The sequence below is a fragment of the Pleurodeles waltl genome, chromosome 6 (assembly GCF_031143425.1).
Source record: "Pleurodeles waltl isolate 20211129_DDA chromosome 6, aPleWal1.hap1.20221129, whole genome shotgun sequence".
Classification (NCBI taxonomy): domain Eukaryota; kingdom Metazoa; phylum Chordata; class Amphibia; order Caudata; family Salamandridae; genus Pleurodeles; species Pleurodeles waltl.
In genome coordinates, this window is record NC_090445.1 from 925,676,112 (window position 1) to 925,701,466 (window position 25,355).

Sequence of the window (25,355 nt, forward strand, 5' to 3'; positions counted from 1 at the left end):
CTGCACTCACAGCAGTGAGAAACCAAATAGGCTGTTTGTCACTACCAGGACTGGCCACGCTTCTAGGCACATGTCATGCCTTCTAAGTACATAACACCTTGCCCATAGTGCTAGCTAGGGCCTACCTTATGGGTGACTTGCACGTAGTAAAAGGGGAGTTCTGGGTCTGGGAAGTAGATTTAGATGACAGGTCCCTTTAGCAGCAAACTGCACACACAGGTCCTGTGCTAGCAGGCCTGAGACAGATTTGGAAGGTTACTTCAGTGGGTGGTGCAAGCAGCATTGCAGGCCCACTAGTAGCATTTAATTTATAAGCCCTGGGTATAGGAATCTCACTGTACAGGGGACGTACAGCTAAATTAATTGTGCCAATCAGGTATAAGCCAATCACTCCACATTTACCAGGGAGAGCACATGCACGTTAGCACTGATTAGCAATGATAAAGGGTCCAGAGTCATGACGTCAGCCAAAAAGGGTCATAAACATTAAGAGAAGAAGGCAAACAGTTTGGGGAATTACCCTGTAGTAAGGGCCAGGTCCAACACTGAGCAAGTAAACCAGCTGTGAGAAGTCTTACACACATTTGGAGACATACTCTCAGGCAAACCTGAGAAAGGACTCTGAATCAGCATGACAATGTCACCGAGGGTAATCAGGTAGTTAGGTTCGGGTCAAACCGTATTCCTGAGGCCAGATGAAATAGGAAAGGGAGGTGGCTACTATGTTAGAAGAAGGAATCATGGAGCCCTCAAACAGTGCTTGGAGTTCCTGTGTTTTTCTGATTCCCACATCTAATGACTCTCTTATATTTTATATAAACTTCCACCATCTCAATTGCAAGTTTGACACCTATCCCATGAACCAAGTGGATGAGCTATTACGAAAGCTGGAGAAAGCTGTTTTCCTGTCTAGACTCAATCATACAAAAGGGTAGTAGAAAATTCCCCTGATGGACAAGGCAAAAGAGGAAATGGCTATTGCAACCTCTTCAGGTCCTTATCAGTTTAAGGTTCTACCTGTAGGCTCAGCAGCCTTCTAATGACCGATTGACGGAGTACTACACCCACATCACAAATACGAAGCCGCATAAATGGATGATGTTATTTTAAGCCCCTCCGGGAACGTACCTCTCCTGCATTTAAGGATGTCTCCACTGCACTCCAAGAAGTAGAGCTTACAGCTAACACAGAAAAATGTACCTTTTCCACTGATTGCATCTGTTACTTGGGGTATCAAATCCGGGCTGGATTGATCCAGCCACATGTCGTTAAAGTGAAGGCAATTAGGGACATCCCCAGACCTTCTAGCAAGGAGGACATCTTGTCCTTTCTGGGTTTAGGAGGTTACTGCAGGTGTTTATTCCTCATTTCTTAGAACTGCCAATTCTTCTCACTGACCTCCTTGACCAGTCAACAAATTTAAACATTTGGTCTCCAGTCCAACAGCCAATTTTTGATCTTCTAAAGGATATTTATGTCTGGACCCAGTGCTGTTGTGCCTAGATTTTCAGAAACATTTTGCCTTACAAACAGATGCCGCCGGGCATGTTCTGGGAGCAGTCTTATTCCAGCGAGACCAGGATAAATACATACACCCTTAGTAGAAAGCTTCTTCCACGGTGACACCATTATGCTATCATTGGGAAAAAATGCTTAGCTATAAAATAGACCATGGAAGCTCTCCAGTATTATTTGCTGGGTCACACTTTGATATTGCTAATGGATCATGTTCTTTTTGTCTGGTTGGCCCACAACAAACATTCTAAACCAAGGGTCTTAAGGTGGTTCTTCGCACTCCAATCTTTTCTTTTTTCAGGCTCAGCATAGGACCGGGAATGTGCAGAGCAATATGGACTTTTTGTCCTGGCATGCGGGCTCTCAATCACCCGAGCAGCCATTCTGAGCAGGGCGGTATACTGACCTGGGATCAGATGCAGAGTTTATGGACTTCAGTATGGGCAATATGAAACTCCCAACTGCTGCAGGAGTCAGCATACTAGTTGCAAGTATGCCCACATGCACCATCTTTTTATTTGTTTAACCTGACCTTGAAGGTATCATTTATTATATCCTATGATACTACAGACCCAGAGGCATTTTAAAAATGCACCCAGCCCCTGACTTGGGATCTAAATGTTTATAAACAGGTATGAACATGAGTTCATGTACTTGAGATGGAGAGAAATCCAGGCCAGATTCCAAAATAATTAACTTTGGCAATACATTCAGCTTTTCTACTGCAAGATGTTAGAAATCATTTTCAGAAAAGACAGTATACAATCAGTCTAAGATATTGACATGAATTATAAGTCCTTGGTGCACGGCTTCCAGATTTTTTCCTATGCGCTCATCAAATTAATTATAAGCAGAAGCAATGTTATGAAACCCAGTATACCATTTTTTGTATTTGTGCAATGTATCTTTTTTTACTGTTATCATTATGGTTTTAAATAATCATCATTAAATACTTTTTAAATGTTTCAATCAGTACATAGATCTTTCAAACCCACCTAATCAACGGCAATATAAGGTATGCAAATGGTTCACCTAACGTAATGTTTTAACAAATACCAGCACTTCATAACTACAAATTGGGGATTATTTCACTAAGTATCTCTAATAGCACTATATAAGATATATAAGACATTAAATACCCGTGATCCTTTACATTAAACTAAAATTAAAGTGAAGGCTGGCTGCATTAACATTGTGAGCCAAAAAAAGAATAAATTACTGGCATAACTAGGAAGAATGTCCAACATATTTGGCCTCTATGAATGTGCCCCAGAAGGATACTTCTTCACAGAAAGATAATATAGTGATAGCTGATCAGCAGGTATGTTAGAACCTCTTTCAGAAGAGGGCCACATAGCAAGCGGAGACACTGGGCCAAGCATGGGAGTGTGGCCTTTTACTCCTAGAGTCCCAGATCCAACCTACTATGGGTCATGAATAATGGGCCAATTACTACTGCTTGTGGCACTTAAATCCTTGTGGTTTCCTGGGTTGAGCAGTCAAAGGCTCTTTGAGAGGGAGGAAGGTGTAAGGTATACATTCGCACAAGGATCAAAGTATAAAGAGTAACAGCAATAAGTTGACTGTTCAAATACTAGATTTTGAAAAAAAGGTGTATGTAATGTACACCCACAAAGCATGGCGACAACACACTAAATAATCCTTGCAGACTCTTAAGGCTGGCATGCTAGCGTCATCCAGGGAGGAACCCCCTCGTCCCTCTTCCCCTTCTAGTAGTTTTGGTTATTCCCCAATCGATAATGGAGGCCACTTGCAGATGTGGTCCACACTAATCCTCAAAAGACAAAGTCTAAGTGTGAACCTTAGAACCAATGTTTGCAGCAATAGGTACTATGTTTGTGCAAGTCCCCGCCAGGCTGACTACCTAGCACAGTGTTGCCCAACCCAATGGCAACTGGCAACACTGGAGGACTGGGCTGCTTCTTTGCAGGATCTAGGCTCCTGTTGATGATGGTCTGAGACCTCATGAGGTATTTCCTTGATGACACGTCAGGACTACTCAGTGTTGAGATGGCCCAGGTTGGTGTTGGACATCCTTATTCACCTTCTGCAGCAATCAGTAAGCATTCTTCACAGTATCCTTGACATGATGATCCAAGGAGACAGCCCTGATTTCATGGTGCCCCCTCCTGGCACACAATGGTGGCCAACTTTGAACTGCACACAGGCTACATCCTGATCTTCATTGTGGCCCCTCTCAAGGGCAAAAGGGGGTCACAGATCCCATCTTTTTCAAGGGTGGCAGCCCTAGCTTTGCGATGGCTTCCTCATGGGAAAAAGGCAGTCACAGATATTAGACCTCACAAGGACGATGGCCATAGCTTCTGCAAAAGTGGGCAAACATCCCACATGCTTGTAATTGTCAAAACCGATCCAGTTGTCTCATAGTTCACTCATTGGGGTCCACTTTGCAGGATCCCCCGGGCCACGCTACCTCCATGCCCTTTTCTCCTCCTCATGGGATCCACTGGTATTGGCAGGAAAGCCGAAGGCTGGTGCTTCAAACTCTGAGCAGCAGGTGGTCTTGACTTCTTGGGTGATGATCACTCACAGAGCATGGAGACTGGAATACTTTGGTCCGTAGTGCTGGTTCCTGCAGTAAGAGGTCTTGGTGACCTTCACTTCATTTTATCCTGTTGCTGCTAAACAACTTGTGGAACAAATGTTCCTACCTTTCTAGTTCAGATCAGGGCATGGATGTGATTTAGTGTCTGGACCTTTGATATTCATGTTGTGGGTGGCAACTTCTGTGAAGTTCCATGTCCTCAGTACTGTAATTTGCTACAGGGGCAGCCTGCTACAGCAGGAGTGATTTAAATTTTGAGTGACGCTTAAAACAGGCAAAGGGAGTAAATGTGGATCATACCTGGCTGTCAGCATCCCCTAAAATATACCTCACAAAAGTGAGGTAGCCTTCCCCTCTTCTATGATTCCCTGGTCCTACAGTGCCCCGTATCAGATCAACTATCTCACTTTATAAGGAGCCAAGATCCCACTGCTCAGGAAAGCTTTCTGGAATCAAAAAGACCATTGATGTGCAAAGAGGATGCTCTGCTCCACTTCATGAGCTATCTGGTGCTACCACAATGGCAATGTAGGCTAAGGGTGAGTTAAGTATGCAGCAGTGAAAATTTACATGATTGGGCCCAAAGGCACCACTCATATGACACTCTCATGACACAGCTAAAAAGGTCTGTTCACACTATAGATCACTATTCAATCAAGATTTGTAGAGCACACTTGTCACCTATGAGGGTATCCAGATGCTGAGGCCCAAGCTGCTCCAGAAGCATCAATTGAAGAGCCAAGGCTTGAGTCCCCTTCTAAACTCCTGTACTCCTCTCTGGAGAGGGAGGGGGAGGTTGTTCTAGGATTTTGCGGCGAGATATGAGAAGTAGTGTCCTCCACTGTTGCTTCTGAGAATGCAGGGGGTGTGAGCGATGGAGGTGGATCACCAGGAGGCTGGAGATGTCATGGAAGCTCAGGTGGTGGTTGATATATGCTGGTTCTAGGTTATGCAGGACCTTGTATGTGTGAGTCAGAATGTTCAATTGGCATCTCTTCTGGATGGGGAACCAGTACTTTCTTCAGATGAGGGGTGATGTGGGTCTCTCTGGGAAGTTTGACGATGAGTCTGGCCGCTGAGTTCTGAATGGTTTGCAGTCTCTTCAGAAGGCGTGAAGTAATTCCTGCGTAGAGTGTGTTGCTGTAGTCCAGGCGGCTGGTGACAATAGCATGATTGACAATGCATCTGGTGGAGACTGGGAGCCATTTAAAAACTGTGAGAAAACAGGGCTGATTGAAAAGGCACCCTAACTTTTTGCCCCCATTTTTCACTTTTTGCTGGTGTTTCCAGAATCTGATGGTGCCCTGGTTACTGCTAACCAGTCCCTGGGCCTGTGATCTTTGTAAAACGAATATGCAAATTAGGCTAATTATAATTGGCTATGTCAACCTACCTGTACACCCATGTATATAGTAGGGCATGTAGGCCTGGGTGGTGCACCCATAGGTGCACTGCTGAGGTGTCCAGGGTCATTTTAAAGTTATGTGCAAATTTGACTTTGGAATTAAAAGTACTTTCAAAGTATTCAACTACCTCATTTTTACATGTAAGTATCCCCTAAGGTGTGCCCTAATGTCCTAGGGTCGGGTACCTTATAACTAGAAGCAGGGACCTTATAAAAATTGTTTTAAAAGCCTTGGTGAGGTAAAATGGCCAAATTTGTTTTTCCCTCACAGTAGTGAATGGTCTCCATAGGCAAAATGGGGAGACTTTATTTTAATTAACAAACTCCCCATAACAGATATCTTGAGTTTGCATCAAATTCATTGTTGTAATAAATCCCATAACTTGCCATTATTAGATTTAATATAACTAGTTCTGGTAAAGAGTTTTAAACCTCTACCTGAAAGTTGAGAACTTCAGCTCTATAATGCCCTTCTCTTATAGGCCAGTCTCTGGCCAGGCTGCCTTGATGAGGTGTGAAGTGGCCTGGACTGAACACAAAGAATGAGCCTGAGAGAGGAGAGCTGTCTCAGAAGATGATGAAACAGGATGGGCGGAGAGCAGCCAAACTATTCTTCAAAGGAAGGGAAGAACATTTGGAGCAGCTCACAACATCCCCAATTTCCTGGAGCCCATACAATTAGGTGCCCTCTTGATTAGATTAGGAGAGGGCAGGAGAGGGGTGTGATTAGGATTTTTAGTCACACTAGTGGGTGGGCTCAGCCAGATCTAAGCTCCACTTAGATTTTTAAAGAACGGTGCTCCCTGGGATTGGTTTTTGCCGCACTTCCAAGTGGGAAGTGACTGACCTGTGACTGGACAGTTGGGCCCCATGCTTTTCACCCCAAAAGCAAGGATAAATATGACAGAGCTGCACCCACACCTCAGATCCCTACAACAAACAAGACAAAGTGGAAGAACGACTGTCCTGCTGGACCCCTGACCTGCACCTGGACACTGCACTCTGAAGAACTGCCCCAGCTGCACACGTGGGCTTCACCACTAAAATGACTTTGCATGCCTTCTACTGCTTCAAGAAGGGACTCCGTGTTTGCTACAGGTACAAAGGAGCAGCCCAGAGTCCCCTGCTTCAAGTTCTGCAAGCAGAGCCCAGCTGAGCAGCGTCCAGTGACCATTGTCGTCCCAACTCCCAAGGAGCAACTCAGAGCTTCTGGAGCCTAGGGTCAGGTTTGGACACGTCAAGGAGCCAAGACGGATCTCTGGAAGCAGATATAGACGTTTGGAGATGTCTGGAGCAACTCCATAAGTTGAAGAGGTGCATTGTGGGAGTTATAGTCCCAGACCCCAAAAAGCAACCCAGAGCCTCTGAACCCTTGGCTGGTGCTGTGGACCACTTTCCTGAATCAAGAAACACTTCTGAAACTAAGTGTAACAATGTTACCTTGTGGGTGGCCTGAACTCTGAACTTAGTCCCTGTCCAGTGTGACCTTTTTTAACCCTTTGAGCGCTAGTTGTTTCTATGCACTAGGAAACATTAGTTCTTTAAATATTCATATGTTTGGTTCCCCTTTCCGATTTTAATTGTTTTGGTGTATATTGTAAAGGAGGAGAGAGGTGTTGCGCCATGTCTTTGGTTAAAACAATGGTGCAAGTTGACAGAGCAAAATGGGAGCTTAGCATTTCCTGAGAATGGGACATTTAATTTGAGAATTTTGGAGCAATTGCGGATGGCGCTATATGAGTCGAAGTACCTTCCGAGACCAGCACAGTTTGAGGCATTAGCAGTTTGGAAGCTGGTAGCTAGGCAGCAACAGCAAACGAAATTCAAAAGGAGAGAAAAAAGGTATAAAAGTCATTAGCGGAAACAAGATGGGATTGGGAACAGAAGAAATGGAGATCAGTAACATTGCAGGATGTTAAGTTGTTTCCAGTAATTACACATGAAGATGAGACGGAAGAAAAGAAAGCGACTAGAAAGACTTATAAGAGTCCGTCCGAGAGTAAGGAAGCAAGAAAGTCTTACTTAGTAGAGGAGAATCAGATGCTGAAGATCTTGTTGAGAGATTGATCACTGCCGTATGCGGTTCATGAAAGTGGTCTGAGTACTAGTGCTGATCCAACAGCCCTGGCACAGGCAGTGGGCAAAGTGAGCCCAGTGCAGGTTAATACTAGCCAGATACAGGGTGTGGTCCAAGGTAGTTCTAATGCTCCAGTAGTTCAGGCGCAGATGCATCCGCCACCCATACAGAGAATTTATCCTGATGTGCCTATTTTAGAGACAATTTTGAACTTAGTGGTGCCTACGGAGCAAGTTTTCCAAGACCACTGTTGGTTCAGAATGAGCTGACTCTGATTTTGTTGCCCCAGGTACAGCCGCAGGCGATGCCGAGATTTAGGCCAATGACAGGGACACAGTCAGACTTGAATTCGGTAATGAATCAAAGTATGGGAGTCACTCTCCCACAGTGTACAGGTGCCAGAGCAGCCCCAGATACAATATCGCTGACGATTACTGTTGGTCCAGCGACACCATTATTTGAGCGGAAGAAACCAATTATGAATGAACAAGGACCGATGTCTCAGAGACTAATGAGGAGGGGACCAGATAAACAAGTGCAGGTAGTCTGATCTATAGGTTAGACCTTTGATGGGTCGAGATCATTGTTACATCTTAGTCCACTTGTTGCACTTCCAGATGCTGTGAATGGGCCTAGTGAAGGTCAGAGCTTGAAGCTATTGACACCACAGACACCTAGTGCAGTGGTACAGCAGGTGCCACCAGTTCAAGCGAGTAATATCTCGCTACAAGGATTGACAGCTCAGCAGTTAACTGAATGGCTAGACAAACTAAATACCCCACAGAATACTTCCCAGGGAGAATAGCAGATCAATTGTTTCAGATTAAGTGTGGAAGCAGGTGAACTGATTGAGGGAACAATGGGGGTGAATAGATTGGAGTCCTACACAGAGGCAGAGTTGAGATACTTATGCCTGAGAATCACAAGAGAGGTGGGCAAGGTACATCAGAAATTGGCAGATTTGGCAGAGAAACATGGCATAGAAATAAATAAAATGAAGCATTTGAAGAGAGGTTACAGATTAGAGTTTGAGGCAAAGCATTTTGAACACATGAGGTCAGCTGGAATGAAGGCGCACCTTAAAGAATTATTGCAGAGTGCTCATGTTTGGGGAGCGTTAGAGAAGTGAGAAGGCAGATGAGTGAAGAAACAAGACAAAAGGAAAAGAAATTCTGTAGAAGTAACTGAAATTGTACAACAGGACAAGGACCTAGTAAAGGTTTTGCCAATGAGGGAAATTCCAGGGGGAAATTTTGTTCATGTTCCTTGGAGTAGGAGTGATATTCTATCATTTGTGAATGATTATTAAAAAATGAGGGAGAAGCCAGTAGAGTGGTATCAGCAGACAGACAGGTTTGTGAAACTTGCGAAATGTTTGTGGGAAGACTTGAACACATTACTGGAGATAGTGGTTCCAGCTGACTTGTGGGTTGAGTGTAAGAGAGCTCTAGATTGGCCAACAAGTGAACCAGAGAGGGATTAAAGTACAGGTGCATCATCTCCTGAGGTAATGAAATATTACTTTAAGGTGATTGAAGATGAGGATTTCGCCTAAAAATATTGATTGGCATAGGATTGATAGGACAGTGCAAGAAGTAAAATAGTCGATACATGCGTACTATGAGAGATTGTTGAAAGCGTTCAAGGAGTACAGTGGCAATGAAACAGTCGAGCCAAAAGGCATGCTGCATTTTGTGTTCAGATTTGTAGAAGGACTGAGACCTGAGATAGGTCAAATGATTAAGAGTCATTTGATTTGCTGGCAAGTGAATCCAATTGATGAGGTGTTGTTGTATGCGAAATACTGTAGTGAGGAGATTGAGTTGAAGCATAAAAAGTTGAAAGAGAAGGCAATGGTGATGCCTATTAAGGCAGCTCAACAGGAGTGCAAGGAAATCTGTGCAGCAGATGCCGCAGCAGCAGGCAAATGTCATGTTTCAGCCTCAGATGAGAGGTAAGGGTGGTGGAGGAAGTATGAATCGTGGTCCAGATTTGAATACTGTTGTGGTTCAGAATGATGTACAGGGAATGAAGAAACTATTGCCCTGTCACATGTGTGGAGCCGTGGGACCCTGGAAGCTGGAGTGTCCGATGATGGTACAAGAGGGTGTTGTTCAGCAAGGTAACAATGTCAATACATTTCAAAATGTGAGAGGACCGGGATTAAGGGGTGCAACTGCCCGGTGCACAAGTGTCACACTTGTAGCTGATGCAGCAGCAGGTTCCCATGGTACCTAGACAGCAAATGCAGATACCTCAAGCCCCGATGTAGCAGCAACAGATGATGCTTTCTCAACAGGTCACAGGTCAGAGGCAAGACAGAAGTAGTAACACAGTGCATCAATTCCAGTTACACAGTGAGAATGAAATAAATGGTGAATAGATGAGTGATAGTTCTGATGAGGAGCCATGTGCCCTTCGACTTCTCGGTGACTTCTCTAGATGTAGATCAGAGAGGACCCTATGTGAAGGGAAAGGTGATGAGTCACAGAGTCTCATTTCTGGTGGACACAGGAGCTACACGCTCTCCAGTGAGAAGTGCAGAAGTCCCCAATTTGACCCTGTCAGGTCGAACAGTTCAGGTTTTGGGAGTAGCGAATCAGTTTTTTGCCAAATCGAGAGATTGGCAATTTTGAAGGACTGCATAAGTTTGTGGTCTGCGATTCAAGTCCAGTATCCCTACTGGGAAGTGACTTGCTGTGCAAGACAAGGTATATGATTACTTATTTAAATGATTGAATTGAGGTCCAGACAAATGGTGATGATGAGGAAGACTGATCCCCAGAGACTGAGTGTGAAACTTCAAATGAGGAGTATCCCTTGATTGAGTTTTTCCTGATGTTCACAGTAAGAGAGCTTCATTCTGATTTGCAGGGAACAGTACAAGAGACCATGTGGGATTTGACAGGGAAAGAAGTGGGTTTAAAAAAGGGAGTGGAGCCGATTAAGGTTACCTTGAAGCAGAATGCAGTTTTCCCACAGTTTCCATAGTATAACATGCCACAAGATGTCCTGATGAAAGTGGCTCAGATAATTGCAGATTTTGTGAAGCAGGGAGTTTTGAAGGTGGTGTTGAGCAGCTCATACAATTCACAGATAATGGGTTTGAAGAAGCCATGTGGGAAGGTTTGAATTGTTCAGGATTTGAGAAAAATAAATGACATTGTGGTCAAATGTTGTCCTGTAGTGCCCAACCCAGCTGCAATAATGTTCTAGATTCCATGTGGTGCAGAGTGGTTCACAGTGGGTGATTTGTCATAAATGTTCTTTTCTGTGCCTCTTCATGAGAATAGTCAATTTCACTTCAGTTTCAATTTCTTAGATCGAGTCTACTGCTGGTGTAGACTTCCTCAAGGGTACACGGAGTCACCTTCCTTGTTTAACCAGATCTTGAAAAAGGAGTCGTTAGAGTTACCTTTTTAATTGACTCTGGTACAGTATATTGATGACTTATTGATTGCATCCAACACAAGGGACGAGTGTAAGTATGACTCGATTACCCTATTGAATCATTTGTGAAAGTATGGTCATAAAGTGTCACCTCTGATATTGCAGTACTGTCAGAAGGTAGTGAAGTATTTGGGTCACCAAACTGAGAAAGGGTCAAGAAACATATTCTGCAGATAAGTCCCCCAACCTCACAGCGAAATGCCAGGATGTTCTTGGGGATGGTGGGCTACTGTCGCCAATGGATTCCAAATTTTTCAGAAATTTAGAAACCATTGCAGAAGCTGACCCATAAGGATGTCACAGATCCCATAGTGCTAGATCAAGATGAGATTAATGTTCACTGAATTGAGAAAGTTTGTGCAGAGCTCCAGCATTAGGTATGCCTGACTACACAAAACCTTTCACATTGTTTTGTCATGAGCGTGATGCATGTTCATTGTCTGTCTTGACTAAGGTCCATGGAGGTGCTTATCGCCCAGTAGCATATTTGTCAGCTACTTTGGACCCAGTTGCAGCAGCCTTACCAGGTTTTTTGTGTACAGTTGCCGCAGTTGATCAGAGTCTTTCACAGTGTGAAGGCGTGGTGATGGGATATCCCCTGACTGTAATGGTCCCTCACTCAATTGAGATTTTACAGACAAGGGCGAAAACCCAATACTTGACTGGTGCTAGGGTGACTAGGTCTGAGACGAGTATTTTGGGTGCACCAAATGTGACACTGAAAAGATGTACAGTGCTAAACCTGACGACTTTACTTCCAAGTGATACTGCTGAAATTGAGAAAGAGGAAGTTGAACATGATTGTCTCGAAGTAACTGAGTTGTGCATAAAACCGACACCTGACATTAGAGATACACGCTTGGAAGAAAATTACTAAATTATTTTTGTTGATGGTTCTTGTCTAAGAGACAGTAATTGAGAGCAGGATATGCTGTATGCTCAATTACAGGTACCTTAGAAGCTTCCTGGCTTTGAGGAGTGTATTCCGCCCAGGTAGCGGAAATGGACACTCTTACTAGGGCCTGCCATGTTTCTGCTTGATTGAGAGTCACCATCTACACAGATAGTCAATACAGATTCGGAATAGTTCATGATTTTGGTCAATTGTGGTCGCAGAGAGGTTTTCTGACCTCTACTGGATCACCAGTGAGAAATGGTGAGAGAATAAAGGAGTTGTTATATGCAATTCAACTACCTGAAGAAATTGCTGTGGTGAAATTCAGTGCACATCTAAAGCCACAGGACTACGAGTCCTTGGGAAATGGATATGCGGATCAAGTCACAAGGTTTTGCGCATTGAACTGTATATCATTCAAAGACAAGTGGGAATTGTTACCTGAAGAAGACACAACATGTACGAGTTTTGCATTAAAAGTAGTTGACACCTTAGAAGAGTTAAAATCATTGCAGAGTAATGTTGACAAGGAGGAGAAACGTTTATGGAGCAAAATGAAATGTGTTCAAAGACAGGACGATTTGTGGGTTTCAGAAGAGGGTCAGTTGGTTTTACCAAATAGCCTGTTGCCTCAGATGACGAGGTACTATTATGGTCAGGCACACACTGGAAGGGATGCCATGGTTCGGCTGTTTGGTTTAACCTCAAGTTTAGACAAGCAGCTGAAGCAGTTTGCCATGGATGTGTCATTTGTCAGCAATTAAATGTGGAGAAAGTGACAGTGGTAAATTTGAGCCACATTGGAAGAGCAGGAGGTCCATTCAGTAGAATGCAATTGGATTTCATTGAGATGCCTGTGTGTAGAGGTTTAAGATAGGTGTTGGTAATTGTGTGAATCTTTAGTCATTGGATTGAATCATACCCTACAAGGAGAAATGATAGCCTCACAGTAGCGAAACTGCTGCTTAGCGAACTGATACCGCGCTTCGGATTTTCGATCTCTTGAGAACCAGATAGGGGAATGCACTTCAATAATGAGGTGATTAAACTATTGTGTGCAGCATTTAACATTGAGCAAAAGTTGCATTGTAGTTACCTCCCTGAAGAATCAGGACTAGTGGAGCAGATAAATAGTACCTTGAAGTCAAGAATTGCAAAAATGTGTGCAGCTACAAATCTGAAATGGCCTGATGCATTTCCTTTGGTGTTGATGTCAATGAGAAACACACCTGACAGGAAGACAGGATTATCGCCCCATGAGATCCTCATGGGCAGAGCAATGAGGTTGCCAGCAGTTCCAGCAAATGCACTTGCGAACATTACAGATGATATGGAGTTGGATTACTGCAAGGGTCTGGCTGATGTAGTCCGCTCTTTCTCTCAGCAGGTGGAGGCCACCACACTTCCATCGATCCATGATCCAGGGCACAACCTGAGAGCTGGTGACTGGGTTGTTGTCTGGAAGCATGTGTGTAAGACGTGTTTGGAGCCTCCCTGGAAAGGACTGTATCAAGTGATACTAACAACTACGACAGCTGTGAAGTGTGCTAGGATCCCGAACTGGATTCACGGGAGTCATACAAAGAAAGTGGTATGTCCACTGGAACATGAAGAAGTGTTGTTGAGAGTACCAATAACTGTATGACAAATTACAGCACCGGAACAGGAGCAAAGAAGAAAAGAAGCTGAACCTGAGCTTGTTGAAGACGATTTATCACTCCTGTGAGAGACGAGGGTGGAGATCTCCAGGAGGGTGCCGAAGAACCTACCTCAACTGAACCAGCAGGAGAGCCTGGTACCTAAGGGGTTCTCCCAGAAGCAGACGATTCCAAAAGACAAACAGAGCAATTGCCAGATCAAGAAGGGAAAGGAGTTGAGGTGGATCAAAGTCAAAGTGATCTGACTCCTCCTGAACCGGTTGCAGGTCTGTCAAGAGAAAACACCACAGAAAAAGATAAGGATTCAAGTTCAGTCCTGAAGAGAATATCGACAGAGAGTACATGAAAAGGAAATAAGTGGCCAAATTCGCAAGTGGAGAAAAGGAAAGAGGTGGTTGTTAAACCAACAATAGAGGAAGAAATATATACTAACAGAGAGGAAGAATTAAGGGAAGGAGAGTTGAATGGTGATCTAAAGTTGAAGGAAAAGAGAATAGCAAGTCGAAGATACGCAGGTCCTGAATGGGCATATGCAACTACAAACGAATGGCAGCAAGAGTTTATGTCTTTTTGTTTTGATAGGGAAGTTCCCAGTCAATATTTTGAGGTGACGTGAAGAAGATTGATGAACTGAACTATTGAAACAATCTGAGAAATATTTTTTTTTTAAAAAGAGACTGTTGAAAGTAACTGGAAAATACATTGATAACCTGATTTGACTTTTGAAACCTGATTTGACAAAGTTGCTAACTGATTTTGACAAGGACAAATGGTTCCTGGAAGTGAAATTGAACTGCTGAAAGAACTGTCTATGTTTGAATTTATTGCTGCAAGAATTTTTTTTTAAAGTTACTTCTGCTTTCTGATTCTTTACAGATCATGGCTGATGTAGATAAGCAAATTAGGGATGCTAGGCGCTGTAAATATATGAGCATTGGTTTGGCAATTATGTGTGGGATTTTGTTTATAGTATTGATTGTGGACATGTCTGTTCTTGATGGGAAAGGAGCAAACCATACTTCTGCTTTTGAGACTACTACACTAACAGCTTAAGAGAGATTTAAGTTAGATGAGAAATATTTGCATAATTATACTAATGCTCAAGGAGAACTTTCTTCTAATGTTTTCTATCGCTTATTGAGTGAGTATGTTGAGACGGTGGATGCAAAGGATTGTCTTGTGTGTACGCAGATTCCTTCATCAGTCGAGGAAGGAGTCACTTATCATAGTCTTCCACTAACATACGGCATAAGTTGTAGTCTGTTACTAACAAGGTTCTATAATCAGGAGTACATTCAGTATTTCTACTCCAATCATGACCTTGTGTTTTTGTTTTTTTGCTACTATTAGGTATTTGAGTAGAGTAGCTATGGATAATGACATAGTATTAGAGGATTCTTTCAACCTACACTAACATTTGGCGCAGCATATGTGCACAGAAATAACCTCACATGCATGCTTACACCTTTATAGAAAAGGTTCTTAGATCATACTGATGACAGGAGAAAGGCGCTGAAGGAGAAATTAAGAAAAGGCTTAGAGAAAAGGACTTAAATGAATGATTATGCTTACACTGCAATTAAAACGCAAGGGAAATTTGCTTTAGATGCATTACACGTAGGGAAGCTTTGTACATATAGGCCAAAATCATGCACTGACACTTTATTTGTGGGTACAAGTGAATGTAGACATGTGTTTTTGTTTCAGAGTAAATGGACATTTATGTTGAATGGGCAGGACCCTAAGATTCCAGGGATATGTTATATCTGTGGACTTAATGCTTATTACTGTCTTCCAAGAGGATGGTATGGGACATGTTATTTGGGGATAGTCTTCCCAAAGATTTACCAGATGGAGGATTTGAAAAAGTTTACCAAAATGACAGAATTACATCATAAGAGACAGAGGAGGGAGTCCTCTTCTGCGATAGTGGGAGATATATTTGGTGCGGTGATTCCTTCAGTGGGAGTCATCCTGAATTTGATCAAAATTCAAAAGTTGTCTCCAATTGTGGATAACATGCTGACAAATTTTTCAGGGGCTATATTCCTGATAGATACTGAATTGGCTGCTGACAGAGCTACAACTCTTCAAAATCGTCTTGCTTTAGACATTGTTTTAGCGAAGGATGGCGGAGTCTGTAAAATGATTAACTCTAGGCATTGCTGTTCTTACATACGTAACAATAGTAAAGAGATAAGAGACTTTCTTACTGATCTGACTAATGCAGGTAGTGATTTGAAGGAGTTGAAAGAAGCAGGTGTTTGGGAAAAGGTTAGTATGGGGTCCTATTGAAAATTATACAGGGAATCGTAATTGTTGTGGGTTGTCTATTAGGAATCTGGGGATTATGCAAAATATGCAAAAGAATTAAATTGAAGAGGTCTAAAAAGAATCAGATGAGGGGAGAAAAGAAAAGGGAAAGAATTTATAGGGAAAATTCAAGGAGAAGACAAAATGACAAAGAGATAGAATTATAAAATTAGTGGTTGGTAAATTTGGTGTGATGACACATTTAGTCAACAGAGGAGGGATTGCTGAAGCAGATGTCTTAATTAGAAATTATTAATGAGTGTTTATGTATTTTTAAGGATGACTTATGTAGAAAAATGAATAACATAGAAAAATAATGTGCACGTTTGAACTTGTGACCACGAAGAAGGGCCATCAGTGTTCACGAAATGTAATAAATAATTATTAAAACTTATGAAATATTGAGAACGTATTAGATTAATGTAGTAATATGTCATATTAAGGGTTATGAAGTATGTTCTAGCTTATTAATTGTAGGCCTTAACTTAGCGAGTGTCTTGGCCTAGTTTTGCCAGGCCTCATGCAGAAGCTGTATTTATTAGCGTTCAATAAAAAAATGCTGACAGAGTGAATTAACTGTGAAATGCTCATTATCATGTTAAAAAGCTTAGCAGACGTTTTCCATGAGAACTGACTAACAGGAGACAGTGGGGGTCATTCTGACCCTGGCGGTAATTACCGCCATGGCGGAGGTTGGCGGTAGCACCGCCAACAGGCTGGCGGTGCTCCGCCGGGCATTCTGACCGCGGCGGTACAGCCGCGGCCAGAAGCGGAAAGCCGGCGGTGTACCGCCGACTTTCCGCTGCCCATGGGAATCCGCCATGGCGGCGCAGCTTGCTGCGCCGCCATGGGGATTCTGACAGCCCATACCGCCATCCTGTTCCTGGCGGTTCACCCGCCAGGAACAGGATGGCGGTATGGGGTGTCGTGGGGCCCCTGGGGGCCCCTGCAGTCACCATGCCAATGGCATGGGCACTGCAGGGGCCCCCGTAAGAGGGCCCCACAAAGAATTTCAGTGTCTGCTTTGCAGACACTGAAATTCGCGACGGGTGTAACTGCACCCGTCGCACCTTCCCACTCCGCCGGCTCCATTCTGAGCCGGCTTCCTCGTGGGAAGGGTGTTTCCCGCTGGGCTGGCGGGCGGACTTTCGGCGGTCGCCCGCCAGCCCAGTGGGAAAGCCAGAATGACCGCCGCGGTCTTTCGGCGGGAACCGCTTGGCGGGCAGCGACCGCCGTCCGCCGCGGTCAGAATCACCCGCAAAGTCCTTAAAATGTGTCAAGACATGTGTAATGTGTGCTAGAGGTTTTTTCCCAGGACGCGAATAATGAAGACACTGACTGGAGAAGAAGATGCAACAAATTCGATACCTGTCGAGCGGGATGATGAGAACATCGTAAAGCAGACCAATCAACGATGTGTGAAGTGTGTGAAATATTACAATTCATAGCTTTGGTATAAGAAAACTATTGGACAGAGTAATAACGTATGATTAATTGACCATTTGGGAATTATGGAATAGTTCGGGGGACTTGGATATAACAACGCAACAGAGTGAAAAGACTTCAGATTTTATCCCGTTGTGAGATGCGATATTGACTTAAGAAGAGATTTGAGATTCTGTGTTTGGGCTCATACTCTCTGACAGAGAGCCTGATGTTTTTGCTTATCGATTGATGACCTAAGGTCGAAGACTGATTCTGCTTGCTGACCATACCGTGGATAGGTAGATATGACCATGTGACTGAATTGCATTTTATGCCTTTTCTTTCTAGGTACCAACTGCGCTGTCTTAATAGTTTTCCTTAGGTAGATGTTTTCTAAATTTGTGTTCTAAACTGTTTTGCATGAAGCCCCACATGCTGATGCTAATCTGGGTTAGTTCAGGCTACTCACATAACAAGTGACAATTTGCAGGGACAAGTGGTTGATGAACTATTTTGCTGAGCTCTATGGATCATGCAGTACTATTGAAATTGGTTTTACTAATGATTTGTGCAGATGCTTTAGAATGCATTGTGATTCAAGGTTTGATTAGCTCATGCTTTTTGCGTCTTTTCGGTTAATCACTATTGTTAATTGCATTTCATTTGATTTTGAGATTAATCTATATGACTTTAGCATTGTTAATAATAGTGAAATAAACTTACTAAACTTTTACTAAAGGTGTGGTTATTCGTGGCTGAAAGGCCATGAGGCGTGACAATTACTGACTCTATTGATTATTGATTTGACTAATGATTAATGATTATTGATTATTGATTATTGTGTATTGATTATTGTTTCTGTTCCGGAGCTATGGTAAGAACATCATAAACAAGTCAAAAGGTTCATCGACCTATAAGCATCCCCTTGTAAGTTTACTAATTAAGGTGTGCTGCGCTAACATGCCCATCTCACCCTCACTGGTTTGAAAGTCCTTGTCAAAAACTCGGTAGGAAGTGGCATTCATTAGGACTTCCTGTTGGTGGAAATGCTGTCATTTTTCACTTCTATGAATAGTTCCAGGAACATTCGTGACCAATCTAAGATGTCTGCCATTCTCAGTGACTAGATTAAGATGGCTGCCATCTGCTGTGCCTAAGTAAAGATGGTCGACATCTGTTATGGCTAGTTCAAGATGGCATCCATAGCTGAACACACACCTCACTCTAAAGACCCCTTTGCTGCCAGTAAATGCCTATTATTGCAGAGAACGTTTGACAGAACCTTGCAGCTCTCTCCTGGTGGAACCAACACTATCCGGAGGTCCTTCTTGTGTACCTTTCTAGGAGGCAAGGAGGCAAGCCAAGACATCATCACTGAAGAATGTTGACAGACCGGTTAATCAGTGGCTCGGGGTAGAAGCTGATAGCATCTACATTGTTTATGGTTACAGAGTTGCACAGTATTACAAGCGCATTATGTAGTAGGACCCCCTTTTGGGATGCTAACACAAAAGTTATCATCTACTGCATTTATTGAGACTATTGTGGGCAAGAAAGTCCTATGCTGCTGTTTCCAGATATGTGAGACGTTGACCACACATCTTTGGGAATAATATTGCATGGACTTGCTAACATCAGTAAATATTGTTGTGAGCTAAAGAAGACAGCCCAAGTGTGAAGTAACATGACGGGGGATACCATGCAAGGTAGTGTGAAGTAACACAAACTCCTAACAAGGAACAAGAGACTTTATGTTACTTAGATCTTGCTATATTTCATGGATTTATTTAATAAATATTACTCCAGATGAACTGTTATCTTTCGGTTCATGAGCTTGAATGATAATGCACTGCTTCACTGAAGTGCTACTATGAGAAAAGCTTTTATACTTCAAATGATACATTACTATCATAAGTTGTGAAGCATATTTTCCTTTACAGATCTCCCTATTGTATACCTCCTAATTTGCTTCCCCTCATCTAGCCACTCTGATACTCTGTGGAACTTCATATCAGTGTCAAAGTTGCTGGAACATGGGCTTTGGAAGGTAGTACTCCCAAGGATCATCAAGTCCTGACAAAATAACAGGCCCACTCATTTATGATGATTTGGGACAATCCCTACCACAATGACCTCCTTAGAAGATCTATGTGCCATGATGGTGGATTTAAAAAGGGAAATAGGTGCTTTATATATGAAAGTGTTTCTCTGGTTGGCGGAAGGAACCTGATTCAGTCCCAAATAGAGACCTCAAGTGTTAGTACAGAAAGACTTACTCTAGAAGCCACTTCTCCACCAGGGTCACCCCCTCCTCCATGGTTTCAGTCCATTTGCCTATCCCGGTACCCTTTGAGGCTCCTGAGTGTTTTTTAGGTGCTCCTTCAAAAATGCAGGCTTTCCTTACTCAAGTACAATCACATTTTGATGTTTGGCTCAAAGCCTTCTCAGATGCTCAATCACACCTAGCCTTTTTAAGGTCATACTTAAGTGGAGATGCAGCCTCTTGGACTATTCCATTGATCACCAAAGATGACCCCTTGTTATATAACTCAGTTTAAGAATGAATTTGAAAAGGATTTTGATCAGCAAACTATAACCAGGTTTACTGATCAGGAATTTCTGAAGCTAAATCAGAGTAATAAAGTCCTGATTACTTAATCCTACCCAATTTAACCGATTCATTGCAGAAGCAGAGTGGCCTGAAGAAAACAGGGTAACACTCTACTACAAGGACTTACACGAAGAAACAAAGGCTGTATCAGCACAAATCAATCCATAGCGACATAAAAGCATTGACATCATTAATCTCATCTTAAGGCTAGATCACTGTCTTGCAGAAAGGTGAAGGGAGTCAAAAAGATTTAATAGACTGGTTGTAAATACCCAGGAAAAGGTAAAATTTTAACAATTCAGAGTCCACTGTTCAAGGAAAAATGTGATACACAGAAAAAAAAGATACCCCCTTCTGCTCACCTCTGCTCTATTGGGTTAAGTGCCCACACCCAACATGTACACCAAATTGGACTTATGGGGCCCCTATCATCTGGTCAGGATTACAGCTGCAGATGAGTGGAAGACCACATTTTATATTTGGTTTGGCCTCTGTGAATATTGTGAAATGCACTTTGGGCTTCGCAATGCCCTGGCACCATTCAAATTTCTCCTAAATGAGGCATCACTGGAATATTTGGATCAACTTGTCAAGGTTTATAAAGATGCCACACTCATCGACTCCAAGTCTGAAGAGACATGTACAAAGTCACCACAATTTTGACGGGTTTAAAGCAGCATGGGTTGTACTGTAAACTATCCAAGTGGGAGTTTAATTTTTCTAAGGTGGAGTTCCTTGGTTTCATTTTAACACCACAAAGTATATTGATGTCCAAAAGAAAAGGCCAGGCAGTAAAAGACTGGCCCACTCCACAAAACGTTAAAGAGATCCAAGGATTTTTGCGATTTACGAACGTGTACTGTTGGTTTAGCCACAAATCCACTGCCATGGTAACTCCAGTCACCAAACTCTTATCATAAAATGCCACTTTTTCATGATCTTCTGAAGCATAACCAGCTTTTGCCCAACTGAAAAAAGCTTTTACCTCAGCTCCCATTTTAGCACATCCCAAAGTGGAAAGGCCTTCTGTTGTGGAAGCAGATGCCTCTGAGAGAGCGTAGTATAAATATCATATATTATAGACGTAAAACACTTACATTTGGCGAAGTAATATTAATAAATAATAATTAAAATGCATTAATAAACGTGAAGATTTACTCATTTATGAACACTAATGAATAATAATAATAATAATAAGAAGAAGAAGATATATGCATTATTGCAATCAAAACTGTATTCATTAAAACGTGTATGTCTTAAGTTAGCATGAGTTGCGAACTAGCTGTGTAACTCTCATTTAAAGCTTATTTTTCCTGCTTTTTCTGTGTGCGGACTCGCAAATGACTATGACCCAGCTATTGTTCTTTCTGTATTAATTTGAAACATGAAGAAATCTTCCCATCCGCATGCTAGCAGTTTTTAGTATAAAAGATATGTGCTTCGAAACAGTAATGGACACTCTCAAGGACGATGAGACGAGGGGAAAAGAACTCCTGACCCGAGATGTGTGCCAAGATGGTGAAGTAACCCCGACGTACCACCTATGAAAAATGCTGATTATGAAGACCAATTGGAAGACAATTCAATATCAAGAAATAACAAATGCATTACTTAATGAATAATTTGATTGGTTACCAATGATGGGGTGTAATTAATAACCAATAGAATTTTAGGGGAATGCATTATGGAAAAAGGGATAAAAACTCATGACACAAGAGACGAAGGGCAGTTAGGAAGGGATGACATCAATTGCATCCAGAAACTCTGTCACTCTATTTGGTGATTTGAGACTTAGACAAAATTATCATAGCCCATAACCCGTCCTATTATACTTTCCTCCATATGAGGAGAGTGTCCCTTGATTCAATTTAGATAGATTGACGGTGAACCATCTGATGTCCTGAAGACGAAGACTGATCTTGTATGCTGACTTAACTCGAGGAGGGTAATTATTAATGCTAACATAATCTATATGCCTTTCTTTCTAGGTACCAACTGCTGTATGTTTAATTAGGTAACTTAGTTAGATGTTTTCCAAATTGATGTTCTAAATTGTTTTGCATGAAGCCCAACATGCTAATGCTAATCTGAGGTTAGATGAGGTATTCATTTGACGGACGGAACTAACGTGACTGACATGTAGCTATGCTGAACTGATATTCTGTTGTTTATCATGCACTATGGTCCATTCTCTTCTAACATATCTATTCTATGATTCTGATCATCGCATTGTTGAAAGTTCATCATGATTGCCACTTTGTGATTATGCTTTTATGCTTCTTGGTTTTAAGAATAATACGTTTATTATTAGATTGTAATCAATAGGGAATAAAATTCACAAATTCTTCTTTCGAGGTGTGGTTATTTGAGTCAGAAACAAATGAATGCGTCGAAGATTCTTAAATGGTTTTTGTGAAATATATGTTGATGGTTGGTAATTTCGTCTTACGGAGACTCACCACTGGGTCAAAAGGTTCATCGACCTAAAACGAGTCCTGATGTGTATAATTTAACATAGACGGACGCGTTAGCAGTTCTGGTAGCAGAGCGACGGTTTGGCCCTTGGGGGCCCTAGGACGGAGTTTTCATTGTTAATTTTGTTTTCTGTGATAATGAAATTTGGCAAAACGATGAGTGGCTAGGTTCACCATGGGCTTTCCTGGGATCTCGGAGCCTGCCTAAGATGAGTTGGGAATGTTCTCGGCGCCATAGTATGTGTGGTTAGGGTGTTTGCGCTTGCTCAAAGCTTATGCCTCTTGCAGGAGATTGTGAAGAGTGTGTGTATTTAGGCCAAAATAAGTGTTGTTTAGCAGGAGTGGGCGTACTCCACAGTATGAGAGTAGGGAAGTCGGCGTACTTCATGTGAATACAGCGCTTATTGTTCAAAATTATCCACGTGGTTGGTAAAGGTACAGGCCTGTTGAGGTCTAGGACTCCGGAGTAGGATGAAAAATATGGTTTATGTTGTAATCTGTGCGATTTAATAGGTCAATCGGGTGTGGTTGACAAGTCAAGTTTGAGTCACAACGTATGTGTGAAACCTTCGATGGAGATTTGACAAGTTCTAAAGTGCACTAGAAGGAGTCATTGACAAGTCGAGAGTAGGATTTGCGGGTCGAATTCTGCTTGCCTATGAGGGAACTGAGAAGGAGAGAGTAGCGGCCGAGGCTTCAAGTGAAATCTCTGTAAAGTTCTGAAGCGAATGTGTTACCCTTCCTGTAGTAAATTGGCAGATTTGTATTGTCATTTAAGGTGTCTGCAATAAATCGCATTAGTTTGTATGAGTTATAAGAAGTTAGTGAGGTGTGGACAAGCCGCAAGACTTTGTCAGCTGCAGTGTGTATGAGTGTGACGTCAGTGGTGCCGCGCTGGGATAGGTCAGATGTTGAGAGGGGTCGCGCACGGATTGGCTGCCGTTCGTGAGAGGCAATAGGGTGAGCAAAGGGCAGGTGAAGACTGTCCTGGGAACTAAGCCGTTTCCTGATTAAATCTAAAATAAAATGAATTTTGTTAAGGCATTCAAAAGCTCTTTGAGGGGAGATGTGTACATCGTTGCAACAGATGGGGAATCTACACCGCCCGAGGGTACTCCAGCTTATACAGTTATGGAGGAAAAAGCTGTTGCACCTTGTTTGTGGTTAAAACAATGGCACAAGTTGACAGAAAAAGAAGGGTGTCTAGCGATTCTGGAACATGGGACGTTCAATCAAAAGGTATTAGAAAACTTAAGGTGGATGTTAAGTACAGAGAAACCACCTCCGAGACCGGCACAATACGAGGCTCTAGCGATCTGGGATCTGATGGCTCTTAAACATAGGCAGGAAAGGTTTCACAGGAGATTGACAAGAGCAGAGAAATCGTATGCAGAAGCAAGATGGGATAACGAGAATAAGATGTGGAGACGGGGAATCGTAGATGGGTTAAAGCTGTTTCCAGCGATAACACAGGGAGAAGAGACACAGGGAAAGAAAGCTTCTTGCAAAACTAACAAAGACTCAGACAAAGTTATAGAACAAAAAAGGACCTGGGAAGAAGAGGATGATTCAGAGGATGAGGAGTTTATGGATAGGTTACTGCATGACCGACCACCACCTTAGGCGGTGAGTGACAATGTTCCGAGCACTAGCTTGGATCCTGGGAACCAGACACAGGAGAAGGGAGTTACTGATACGGTACAGACTAGCGATACAGCTTTGATACAGAATGGTGACAGTGTACCTACTGCACCAGACGTACTGATACAGTTACAACCTCCACCACAGATAAAAAGAATTTATCCAGATGTTCCAGTACTCGAGACTACTACGAACTTGGTGGTGCCGCCAGACCCGATATATACAAAACCAAGATTGGTTCAGATCGAGTCAACCCCACAGTTAGTGTCACAACCACCACAACTGATACTGGGGTATAACCCAGTAGCGGGTCCTTTGAAAGAACCTGCACCGGGATTATTAGAGCAGACCTATGGTGTTGAAGCTCCTAGAAGCCTGGGATCAGGTCAGACACCTGCCGCAATATCACTACCTATCACTGTTGGTCCCCCAGTACCGTTATATGCCCAAGAGAGAACAAGGACATGTGAACAGGGAGTCATGACCCATGAAGCCATAAGAGGAGGGTCTATTAGAACTCCACAAATAATGGCCCAGGGAGGTCAGGTTTCTGAGCGATCAAGACCCTTAATGGACCTCAGTCCAATAGGGGCACCTCTTGAGGCAATGCGGTAAGCAGGTTTGGGAGTCTTGACTCCTCACACCATGAGTACAAATACCTCATATACTCCAATGATACATACAGGGAACATTTCACTGCAGGGTTTTACAGTACAACTGTAGGAAAGTCCTTTTTTTTTGCCTGATCACCCCCACTCTTTCTGGATAGGTACTGGTGGTTACTGACTCTTGGCTGTGCCCTGGGTACTGCTTACCAGTCCCAGGGCCAGTGCTCTGTGTAAAATGGATATGCAAATTAGGCTAATTATAATTGGCTAAGTTAACCTACCTATAAGTCCCTAGTATATGGTAGGGCATGTAGGTTTAGGGACCACAGCATAGGTGGTGCACACCTAGGTGCATTGCTGAGGTGCCCAGTGTCATTTTAAAAGCAAGCCTGCCTTGCTGGCTGCTTTTAAATTAAAGTTATATGCAAATTCGACTTTGGAATTAAAGGTACTTCCAAAGTTTTAAACTACCTTATTTTTACATATAAGTCACCCCTAAGGTGTGCCCTATGTGCCCCTAGGGCTGGGTGCCATGTAACTATAAGCAGGGACTTTATAAAAATAGATTTATAAGCCCTGGTGAGGTAAAAACAGCCAAATTCGTTTTTCCCTCATTGAAGTAAATGGCCTTCATAGGCTAGAATGGGCAGACTTTATTTTAAATTTTAAAAGTCTCCTTAAATGTTACATACCAAA